At 42.8% G+C, this 12,980-nt stretch overlaps 1 protein-coding gene across 1 annotated transcript in view; it reads right to left on the bottom strand.

Annotated features, from left to right (window-relative positions):
* PARL (presenilin associated rhomboid like) overlaps window positions 1-12,980 on the bottom strand; it is a 231,691-nt gene that overhangs the window by 37,584 nt on the left and 181,127 nt on the right. The gene's annotated exons all lie outside the window — the stretch shown is intronic.

Consider the following 12,980-nt stretch of genomic DNA (forward strand, 5'->3'; position numbering starts at 1 on the left):
GGGTTCTGCCATGTTGCCCAAGCTAGTCTCAAACTCCTGGGCTCATGCAATCCTTCTGCTGTGGCCTCCCAAGGTGCCAGGACTACAGGCATGAGCCATGGCGCCCCACCAGTTGTCAGTTTCAATCAGAATGACTTCTGGTTTTTTTGTTTAAAGTCTGGTCAATTTCTGGAACAAATATTTAAACGTATTGTCCTTGAAGCCATTCCAAATTCAAATAATTATTTTATTTCATAAGTATTGACCATTATAAATTAATACACTCCTCCCACCTCTCGCCTTCTTTATTTCACCGTTTTGGGGACATCCACCAAATTATTTGTGAGTTGTTACCCCAGCAGTAAAAAAAATTTGTTGTTTGAGTCTTTACAGCTTGACCTCCTCAAAACATCTGACACTACTGATGATGCCTCCTAATCCTAGCTTCTAAACAGCATTTCCTACTCTTCGAATTCATCTTTAACTCCCGGTATCTTCCCCTTTTCCTCTACTCTAGTTCCTCTACCCCATTCAAACTCAACACATATAAATTCTTCGAACAGTCTTCTTTTTCTTTTGTAAAACTGTAACTCTCGCAGGTCACAAAGCAAAGATCCCTTTCTGTTTGTATCCTGAACATATTATCCCTTCTTCTTCTTATTTGAGACAGAGTCTTATTCTGTCACCCAGGCTGGAGTAAAGTGACATAGTCTTGGCTCACTGCAACCTCTGCCTCCAGATGCAAGTGGATTCTCCTGCCTCAGCCTCCCTAGTAGCTGGGATTATAGGCACACACCACCACACCTGGCTAATTTTTGTATTTTTAGTAGAGATGGGGTTTCACCACGTTGGTCAGGCTGGTCTCGAACTCCTGACCTCAGGTGATCTACCCGCATTGGCCTCCCGAAGTGCTGGGATTACAGGCATGAGCCACCACGTGCCTGGCTATCCCTTATTATTATAAGGGATAATAATGCATATTATTATGTAAAGGAGTAAGGGATATTATAATATCCCTTCTAGAAGGGATAGTATGTTGAAGGATATTATATATAAAATACAACGAATAATATTCAGTGAGGAGTATCATAACATATTATCCCTTCTGCTAGCCTCAAAGCTCCTCAAAAGCAGAGTTCAGGCAGGTCTTTTGTCTTTGTATCCCAGCCCCTAACACAAGCTATTTGGTTGAATTTTTGTGGCCTCAATGACTTCTAAGCAGGTAAATGATTCACATTTATTTTAGTCCTAACCTCAACTTTCTACTCTGGTATTTCCAACTCTATACTGAATAATGCTACTTGGATATGCTCCCCATTACTTTAAAACCAACATACTCAAAATAGAACTAACTCATTCTCCTGTATAAACCCTTCCATTTTCTGACATACTCTTTCAGCAGGACCAGAGTTCTCTCAGTTACTGAGGTTAAAAATCTACGCTGGGGGCCAGGCACAGTGGCTCACGCCTGTAATCCCAGTACTTTGGGAGGTCGAGGCAGGTGGATAAGGAGGTCAGGAGTTTGAGACCAGCCTGGCTAATATGGTGAAACCTCATCTCTACTAAAAACACAAAAGTTAGCCGGGTGTAGTGGCACACACCTGTAGTCCTAGCTACTTGGGAGGCTGGGGCAGAAGAATTGTGTGAACCTGGGAGGCAGAGGTTGCAGTAGCCGAGATTGTACCATTGCTCTCCAGCCTGGGTGACAAAGTGAGACTTCATCTCAAAAAAAAAAAAAAAAATCTAGGCTGGGCACGGCGACTCACACCTGTAATCCCAGCATTCTGGGAGGCCAAGGCAGGCAAATCACTTAAGGTCAGGAGTTCAAGACCAGCCTGGCAAACACTGGGAAACCCCATCTCTACTAAGAATACAAAAATTAGCTGGGCATGATGGTGTGCACCTGTAATCTCAACTACTCAAGAGGCTGAGGCACAAGAAGTGCTTGAATCTGGGAGGTGGAGGTTACAGGGAGACAAGATCACATTACTGTACTCCAGCCTGGGTGACAGAGTAAGACCCTGTCTCAAAAAAAAAAAAAAAAAAAAAAAATATATATATATATATATACACACACATGTCATTTTGGAGTTATCTTTCCTTTATTCATATTCAATTAAAAGCCAACTCTACCAAAAATACTTTTAAAATTCCTGGTCTAGTCCCTTATCTCCTGCCTGGATCATGGCAACAGTTTCCTTTACTTCAAACACTTGAACCTGTTGCATGTTCTTCTAACCTCACATTGCTTTTCCTCAACATTCAATAGTTTCTCAAATGAACTTTTAGAAGGCCAAAAATCTCTTCCTAATTCTAATGCAACTCCTTAGTTCATCCCTTCTGGCCTGGAATACGCCACAATTTCCTAGCAGATCTCCTTGCTTCCAGTACTGCCCCACTTCAAGTGCATCCTTCACACTGTATTAAGAACAAATGTAACGTTCCCTGCAATAACTTTTCATCACCCCATCAAACTCAGCACACATCCCTTAAATCTGACCCCTTCCTCTCTCTTGCCACTTTCTCCCTCCACCACCTCAAATTCTCTCTATACCTGTTATACTGACTTTCTTGCAGTTCCTGTGATCTGCTTTGCTCTCTTACCTATGATAATGCTACTCATATTTTGGTATACATTTCCCTTTAACTTTTTTGGGCCCTTCAGATTTCAGTTAATATATCTCTTCCTCCAGGAAGTCTTCCCTAGCTGCCCCGGGCTGGGTACATCTCTCCTCTGCACTTCTAGAGTTCCAAAGCAGTTTTTAAATACTTATCTCCATTACTGCCCATGCCTCCATTAGATTATAGTTTTATATTCATTATATCTCTACCACCAAGTCTAGTCCCTAACAAAATAATTGTTAGAATAAAAAAGGGATCCAAAAATGACTTAGTTTTATTCTGAATAACTCAAAGTAAGATGGTACCATACTCAAAGTAAGGTGGTACTACACCCAAAGTAAGGTGGTACTACACTCAAAGGTGGTACTATACTCAAAGTAAGGTAGTACTATTCAATAAGATAAGGAAAATTGGAAACCCCAAAATAGGCAACTGGGAGATAAGAGATGAACAATTCCATCTGGGGTACTGCTTAAAATGCTTGCAGTCATGGCAGCTTTATTCTTCTAGCTAAAAACTGAAACTTAAATTTCCATTAACAGGAGAAATTCTGTGGTATATTCATATAATGGAGTACTACACTTGGCCAAAAAAAAAAGGTGGGGGTGGGGAGAACTAATAATACATCATGGATAACTCCAAAGAACACTTTTGGCAAAAGAAGTCAAACACAAAAGAGTGCATAATATGTGATTCTGTGATTTCCATTGCTAAGAAGTTGACAGACACAGTGACCTGTAATGACAAATATCAGATGAGCGATTGCTGGAATGAGTGGGGCTTGACAGGAAAGGAGCAAGAGGAAACTTTCTGGGATGATGGCAATCTATCTTGATTTAGGTGATAGTCACACAGGTGTATACATTTATCAGAATGCACTGGCTGTGCATTTAATACTTATACTTTTTACTATATGTAAATTACATCTCAATAAAGTATTTTAAAGATGCTCATAGGACATCCAGGTGAAGGTATCTTAATAAGCATTTTGGAAACAAATGTAACTGCTGCTACTACTATTACTTGCCTAGAATGCCTTTTTTTTTTATTTTTTTATTTTTTTATTTATTTTTTTTTTTGAGACGGAGTTTCGCTCTTGTTGCCCAGGCTGGTGTGTAATGGTGCGATCTCGGCTCACTGCAACCTCCACTTCCCAGGTACAAGCGATTCTCCTCTCTCAGCCTCCCAAGTAGCTCGGATTACAGGCATGCACCACCACACCTGGCTAATTTTTTTGTATTTAGTAGAGACAAGGTTTCACTATGTTGGCCAGGCTGGTCTCGAACTACTGACCTCAGGTAATCCACCCATCTCCGCCTCCCAAAGTGCTGGGATTACAGGTGTGTGCCACCATGTCCTGCCTAAGAATGCCCTTTCTTTTCAACACAGAGTCCACTCCTCAATTCAACTCAGAAATCACATAGTGAGGTAAGTGTTGATAAAGCAATTTGACTTGAGATTTTAAATTCAGTAAGTGATATTCCTTTCAAAGAAACCTATTACAGAAAAAGCAGAAAAGGTTTGAATAAGTTCATCTATCTTGGAAAGTTATGAACTTATTCAACCAATGGTACTGTTGCTCTAAATAGCTCTTAACTCCCTTCAGAGCCTGTTACTAGTCTTATAATGAATATCCTTTAGCAAACTCTGTTGAATAGCTAATCCCAAATCTATTTCCAACCCTTTCCCTTTGCCTGCTTTTTCTGTAATAGGAAATATCTTCACTTTTCCAGCCTCCCCTATAGCTAGTGGTAACCATATCACACAGAATTATGGCCAAATGAAACATAAGAATTTTTCAGGAGCCTCTTGCAAAGGTTTTGCTCACCTGATAAAAATGGACACGTCACTGATGTCAAGCACACCCCCTTCTTCCTGCCTTAAATAAGGACATAATGCCTAGAGATGGAGCAGTCATCTCAAATGCCAAGAGAAAGGCCAAGAGATTCAGACACTAACCATTGACATTTTTGAGCCACTGAGCAAAGACACTACCCACTTACCTCCCATCATCCTATATTTGGTAAATAACTCTCCCTCTTATTTAAACCACCACCAGTTTATTTACTTCCAAATGTATTCCTGGTATAATTTTTAAAGTGGCAGATGTTAACCTTCTGCAACCAGATTTGATTTTTTATTAAAGATCCCAAAGTAACTTGGAGATAGGTCTTGTAAGTAAAGTTGCAATTAATTAATCAAAACAAGTAATGTCATTTTGGGGCAAAACAAAGGTATATCATAAAGTAATAGGAATATATTTACCATAAACAGGACAAGTTAACAGCCAGGCATGGTAGCTCACACCTGTAATCCCTGTAATCCCAGCACTTTGGGAGGCTGAGGCGGGAGGATCACCTGAGATCAGAAGTTTGAGACCAGCCTGGCCAACATGGTGAAACTCCACCTCTACTAAAAATATAAAACTTAGCTGGGTGTGGTGGTGCACGCCTATAATCCAAGCTGAGGCAAGAGAATCTCTAGAACCTGGGAGGCGGAGGTTGCAGCGAGCCGAGATCGCGCCACTGCACTCCAGTTTGACAGAGCTCCTGGGCAACACAGCAAGACTCTGCCTCAAAAAATAAATAAATTCATTAATTAACTAAAGATGGCAAGTTGTAACCCAGTAATGTTGGTTCCTAGCATTGGTCATGTACTGGACCAAGAAATACAGAGAATAAGAATCCTCTGTATTTCCAACAGCTGAATACTACACAAATAAATCTAATAAAAAATTATTTCTGTCACCAATTCACTTAAAATTTTGAAGCACAAGTTTTAAAAGGAACATAAACACACTAGGTTGGGAATCTGGACTTGAAGCAAAGTCAGATCTTTTTGCCTAAAATATTTACCTCGAGGATCTCACCAGAAATGTGTGTCAAGCTGAGGACACTAAGAGTACATTACACAAGCTGGCCCCAGGGTTAAGTTATCAGATGCAGTATACACATACTGAATACATCACACACAGGCATACCTCGATTTACTGTATTTCACAGATATCTCAAGTGTGTTACAAAAATTGAAGGTCTGTGGCAACCATACATCTTGCTTGTCTTTTGGCACCATTTTTCCAACACCATGTGCTCACTTGGGGGCTCTGTGTCACATTTTGGTAATTCTCCCAACACTTTAATTTTTTCTTCTCTGTTACGGTGATTTGTGATCAGTGACCTTTGATGTTACCACTGAAATTGTTTTTCATGACCATATGAAACACTGAACTTAATAATGCTGCGTAGGTTCTGACTGCTCTACAAACCAGCCATTGCCCATCTTTCCCTCTCCTTGGATCTCCCCATTCCTTGGAACACAACAATATTGAAATTGGGTCAATTAATAACCCTATAGTCACCGCTAAGTGTTCAAGTGAAAGGAACAGTCCCATGTCTCTCGCTTGAAATCACCAGAAATCTTTTTTTTTTTTTTTTTTGAGATGGAGTTTCGCCTATCACCCAGGCTGGAGTGCAGTGGCGTGATCTCGGCTCACTGCAACCTCCGCCTCCCGGGTTCAAGCAATTCTCCTACCTTAGTCTCCCAAGTAGCTGGAATTACAAGCACCCACCATCACATCCAGCTAATTTTTTATTTTTAGTAGAGACGGGGTTTTGCCATGTTGACCAGGCTGGTCTTGAACTCCTGACCTCAGGTGATCCGCCCGCCTCAGCCTCCCAAAGTGCTGGGATTACAGGCGCGAGCCACCACACCCGGCCAACAAGAAATAATTAAGCTTAGTGAAGAAGTCATGTCAAAAGCTGAGATGGGCCAAAAGCTAAGACTCTGGCACAAATAGCCAACTTGTAAATACAAAGAAACAATTCTTGCCGGGCATGGTGGCTCATAGCTGTAACCCCAGCACTTTGGGAAGCTGAGGCAGGAAGATCACTTGAGTTCAGGAGTTTGAAACCAACCTAGGCACCATAGTGAGGGCCTGTCTCTACAAAAAACTTAAAAATTAGCCAAGTGTGGTGGCTTGCACCTATAGTACTAGCTACTTGGGAGGTTGAGGTGGGAAGATTGCTTCAGCTCAGGAGGTCAAGGTTGCAGTGAGCTACAAATGCACTACTGCACTCCAACCTGGGTGACAGAACTGGACTCTGTCTCAACAACAACAGCAAAACTACTGAAGAAAATTTTAAGTGCTACTCCTGAGAAGAGAAAAATAGTAGGTCGGGTGTGGTGGCTCACACTTGTAATCCTAGAACTTTGGAAGGCAGAGACGGGCGGATCACCTGAGGTCAGGAGTTCAAGACCGGACTGGACAACAATGTGACACCCCATCTCTACTAAAAATACAAAAATTAGCCGGGTGTGACGGCGGGCACCTGTAATCCCAGCTACTGCAGAGGCTGAGGCAGGAGAATCGCTTGAACGTGGGAGGTGGGGGCTGCAGTGAGCCAAGAGTGTGCCACTGTACTCCAGCCTGGGTGACAGAGCAAGACTCCATCTACCCCCACCTCCCCACCCTACACACAAAAAGATAAACAGTAAGAAAGCAAAACAGCCTTTTTGCCAACATGGAGAAAATTACAGTGGTCTGAATAGAAGATCAAATCAGCCACAACATTCCCTTAAGCCACAGCCAACCCAGAGCACGACTAACTCTCTTCAATTCTATGAAGGCTGAGAGAATTGAGGAAGCTGCAGGAAAAGTCTGAAGCTAGCAGAGGTTGGTTCATGAGGTTTAAGGAAAGAAGCTGTCTCTATAACATACAAGAGCAACTTGAAGCAGCAAGTGCTAATGTAGAAACCATAGCAACTTATCAAGAAGATCCTAAGATGAAGGTGGCTATACTAAACAGATTTGCAAAGTAGACAAAACATCCATCTATTGGAAGAAGATGCCATCTAAGACTTTCATAGCTATAGAGAAGAGGCAATGCCTGGCTTCAAAGCTTCAAAGGACAGGCTGACTTCATTAGACACTAATGCCATTGGTGACTAAGTTGAAGCCAATGCTCATTTACCATTCTGAGAATCCTAGAACCCTTAAGAATGATAGTAAACTACTCTGCCCATGCTCTATTAGTCGAACAACAAAGCCTAGATTACAGCACACCTGTTTACAGCATGGTTTATGGAATACTTTTTGTCTATTTTTACTTTTTGAGATGGAGTCTCACTCTGTCACCCAGGCCGGAAGTGCAGTGGCGCAATCTCAGCTCACTAAAACCTCCACCTCCCAGGTTCAAGTGATTCTCCTGCCTCAACCCTCCGAGCAGCTGGGATTACAGGCATCTGCCACCACGTCCAGCTAATTTTTGTGTTTTTAGTAGAGACGGGGTTTCACCATGTTGGCCAGGCTGGTCTTGAACTCCTAACCTCAGGCGATCCACCCACCTTGGCCTCCCAAAGTGCTGGGATTACAGGAGCGAGCCACCGTGCCCAAACGGTTTACCAAATATTTTAAGCCCAATGTTGAGGCCACATGCTGAGAAAAAAAATTCCTTTCAAAATATTACTGTTCATTGACAGTGTGTCTAGTCACCCAAGAGCTCAGATGCACAGGTACAAGAAGATGAATGTTGTTTTCATGCCTGCTAACACAACATCCATTCTGCATCCACACACATCAAGGAGTAATTTCAACTTTCAAGTCATATTATTTAAGATTTAAGAAATACAGTTTGTTTTTCCCCCCCACCCCATGAAATACATTTTGTAAAAAAAAAAAAAAAAAAGAAAGAAAGAAAGAAAGAAAGAGAAATGCATTTTGTAAGACAAGAGCCACAGAGTGATTCTTCTGATGGATCTGGGCAAGGTAAACTGAAAAGGTTCTGGAAAGGATCTACCATTCTGGATGTCATCGGGAACATTCATGATTCATGAGAGGAGGTCAAAATATCAACATTAACAGGAGTTTAGAAGAAGTTGATTACAACACTCAATTATGACTTTGAGGGGCTCAAGACTTCAGTGGAGGAAGTAACTGCAGATGCGGTAGAAATAGAAACGAACTAAGGGCTGGGTGCAGTCGCTCATGCCTGTAATCCCAGTACCTTGGGAGGCCGACGTGGGCAGATCACCTGAGGTCAAGAGTTCAAGACCAGCCTGGACAACATGGTGAAACCCCGTCTCTATTAAAAATACAAAAAAATTAACCGGGCATGGTGGTGGGTGCCTGTAATCCCAGCTACTCAGGAGGCTGAGGCAAGAGAATTGCCTGAACCAGGGAGGCAGAGGTTGCAATGAACCAAGATTGCACCACTGCACTCCAGCCTGGGCGACAGGAGTGAAACTCCATCTCAAAAAAAAAGAAATTGGCCGGGCACGGTGGCTCAAGCCTGTAATCCCAGCACTTTGGGAGGCCCAGGCGGGCAGATCACGAGGTCAGGAGATCGAGATCATCCTGGCTAACATGGTGAAACCCCGTCTCTACTAAAAAATACAAAAAACACTAGCCGGGCGAGGTGGCGGGTGCCTGTAGTCCCAGCTACTCGGGAGGCTGAGGCAGGAGAATGGCGTAAACCTGGGAGGCAGAGCTTGCAGTGAGCCGAGATCCGGCCACTGCACTGCAGCCTGGGCGACAGAGTGAGACTCCGTCTCAAAAAAAAAGAAATAGCAAGAGAACTAGAATTAGAAGTGGAGCCTGAAGATGTGACTGAATTGCTGCAATCTCATGATCAAACTTGAACAGATGAGAAGTTGCTTCTTATGGATGAACAAAGAAAGTGGTTTCTTGAGATAGAATCTACTCCTGTTGAAGATGCTGTGAACACTGTTGAAAGGACAACAAAGGATTTAGATTATTACATAAACCAAGTTGATAAAGCAGTAGCACGGTTTGAGAGGATTTACTCCTACTTTGAAAGAAGTTCTACTGTGGATAAAATGCTATCAGACAGCATCACATGCTACTGAGAAATCTTTTGTGAAAGGAGGAGTCAATTAACATGGCAAACTTCATGTTGTCTTATTTTAAGAAATTGCCACCACTACTCCAAACTTCAGTAACCACCACTCTGATCAGTCCGCAGCCATCAACAGAGGCAAGACCCTCCACCAGCAAAAAGATTACGGCTCACTGAAGGCTCAGATTATCATTAGAATTTTTTAGTAATAAAGCATTTTTAAATTAAGGTCTTAAACCACTTCTTAACAAACCACTCTAAAATGCACTGGCTTAAAACCATAATTTATTACTTTTTTGTTTTTGTTTTTGTTTTTTGAGACAGTGTCACCCAGGCTGGAGTGCAGTGGCATGCTCTCGGCTCACTGCAACCTCCATCTCCCAGGTACAAGCAATTCTCCTGCCTTAGCCTCCCGAGTAGCTGGGACTACAGGTATATGCCACCACATCTGGCTAATTTTTGTATTTTTAGTAGGGATGGGGTTTCACCATATTGGTCAGGCTCGTCTCAAACTCCTAAGCTCAAGTGATCCATCTGCCTCGGCCTCCCAAAGTTCTGGGATTACAGATGTGAGTCACCACACTCAGCCTACTTTTTCTTGTTTTTAAAGAGATGGGTTCTTGCTATGATGACCAGGCTGGTCTGGAACTCCTGGCTTCAAGTGATCCTCCCATCTTGGCCTCCCAAAGTGCTAGGGTTATAGGCATGAGCCACCATGCCTGGCCTAAAACTGTAATTTATTATTTCTCATGATTCTCTAGGTTAGCTGCCCCCAACTGGGGACCGATTCCACTGGTCTCACCTGGATCACTCAATGCAGCCAGTACTCTTGACTGCTTAATCAGAGCTGGTGAGTCTAAGATGGCCTCACTTGTACCTGGAGCCTTAGTGCTGGTTGTCTGCTGGCTCTTTCTCCACCCAGTCCTTGGTGTTCAGTAGTCTAGCGGGGGCTTCTACCATGACAAAGGGAGTGTTCCAAGTGGGCAAAGGCAAAAGCTGCAAGGTCTTCTGAGGCTGCCTCTGGACCTTGCACAATATTACTTCCACCACATGCTACCAGTCAAACAAAGCCACAAGTCCAACCCAGCTCCAAGGAATGGGGAAGCTGACTCCAACTTTGGATGAGAAGACCTACAAAATATTGTGGCCGTAGTTTTTTAACTACCACACTAGATGTGGCAGAGGCAGTCATGCTTCCTAGTCTAGAGCAGTAATTCTCAATTCTGGCTATACATTAGAACTGCCAGGTGAGCTCTTAAAAGTCCTACACCATGGTTCTACCTCATATCAATTAAATTAGAATCTCTAGGACTGGCCCCAAGGCCTCAGTAGTTGTAAGACCTCCCCGGGTGATTCTCATGTGCCGCCAGAGTCGAGATCTATTCATACCACAGGTTTGGGGAAACTTTAGTCTACATACAGATCACCTGGAAGTCTCATTAAAAACATTCTAATTTAGTAGGTCTGGGGCAAGGTCAGTCTGAAATTTCGCATATCTAAACAAGCACCTAAATTAGGGGTTGTCAAACTATGGCCTGTAGAGTGGATTTGAGCCTCCAACTAAAAATGGTTTTTACATGTTTAAAGGGTTGTTTAAAAGGAAAGCAGAAGAATATGTGACAAAGACCACATGCGGTCATATTTTCTATCCGACCTTTTACAAACTAAGTTTACCAAATCCCTGTCCTAGATGACGCCCAAACTGCTAGTTCATGAACCACTTGGAATAGCAAGGAGCTAGAACCCAATTCCTCACTCTTCCAACAATACTTGTACTTAAATTAGAATGGTTTGTTGTCCCACAGATTAATCCTATGTAGGTAATAAAACAAAGAATTCCAATACAAATGCTTCACTAGGACTGGCTCCCAGCACCTATGCCCTCTTCTCCCTTTCCAAACCATACCCTAGAATTTCCAGCCACTTCGTTTGATTAGATACACCAAGCCCACGATTGACTTAAGCCAACTTTCACATCCCATTCCCTGGCAACTTCAAGGGATTCAAGCATGGGCACCTGTCCCAAGTTAGGCCAATCTGGTCCAATGAAATTCAATTTCAAGATTTTGTTTGTGGTAACAGAGAAGACAACTTTTTTTCTGCTAGATTTGCACCTAAAAATGTAGAGCCCCAAGAGCTGCTGGCAGCCATCTTATAACCACAAGGAGACAGCATGCTGAGAGAACAAAGCCAACATTTAGGAAGCAGAGACAAGCCATGGAGAAAATCGTGTCTGGTGACAATTTGAGACACTGGACTTAACTCACTAGAAGCCAGTCCTACCTCTACATTTTTGACCTGCATAAACCAATAAATTCCCCTAATAATTTAGGTCAGTTCGAGTTTGGTTTTCTATTGGCATAAGGATGCTTTTAGATATAGTATGTTTATTACATATTATATAAGGTACATTTTCTTTTTGGTGAGCTTTCATTTTAAATTTCCTTTTATATGCAGGGCGGGGGGGTTGGTCCTCACTCTGTCACCCAGGCTGGAGTGCAGTGGCACTATCACAACTCACTGCAACCTCTGCCTCTCGAATTCAAGTGATTCTCCTGCCTCAGCCTCCCAAATAGCTGGGATTACAGATGGCTGCCATCAGGACCGGCTTTTTCTTTTTTTTTTTTTTTTTTTGTATTTTTAGTAGAGATGAGGTTTCGCCATATTGGCCAGGCTAGTCTCAAACTCCTGACATCAGGTGATCTGCCTGCCTCGGCCTCCCAATGTGTCGCCCAAAGTGCTGCCAAAGGATTACAGGCGTGAGCCACTGCACCCGGCCTTAAATTTCTTAAAGTGTGAAACAAGGAAAAGCATAATATCTCTAATTGCAAATGTCTGCGATCTTATTCACAGGTTTAGGTTATTCACCTCTTCCCAATCGGATGGGTATGTAAGATTGGAAAAATAAATTACCTACCAGAATAAGTTGGAAAACAAAGTGAAGTGCTGCAATAAAATGGATGGGAATGGGAAAGAGGGTCCCTTGAGGCATATACCAACTCACGAAGGCAGGCCTGCCTTGACCCTGCTGCTTTGGTCCTTCTGCCAGTAGCTGGTGATTTGTGGAAGCAATCAAATGTATTCAAAGTGGGAGGATGTCATGAATACCTAAGTTGCCACCAGCCACACAGTTATGGTTCAGTTTTTTTTGTTGTTTCTTTCTGTTTTTAAGACAGAGTTTTGCTCCTGTTGCCAGGTTGGAGTACAATGGCGTGATCTCGGCTCACTGCATCCTCCGCTTCCTGGGTTCAAGCGATTCTCCTTCCTCCACCTGCTAAGTAACTGGGATTACAGGCGCCCGCCACCACGCCCAGGCCAATTTTTGTGTTTTTAGTAGAGAGGGGGTTTCACCACATTGGCCAGGCTGGTCTTGAACCCCTGACCTCAGGTGACCCGCCCACCTCGGCCTCCCAAAGTGCTGGGATTACAGGCATGGGCCACCACACCCAGCCAGTTCAGATTTTTTTAAAAAAATACAATCCTATAACTTTTAAGTAGAAAAAGTTATACCAATATATTTGTTGA

The sequence above is a fragment of the Macaca thibetana genome, chromosome 2, assembly GCF_024542745.1.
Source record: "Macaca thibetana thibetana isolate TM-01 chromosome 2, ASM2454274v1, whole genome shotgun sequence".
NCBI lineage: Eukaryota > Metazoa > Chordata > Mammalia > Primates > Cercopithecidae > Macaca > Macaca thibetana.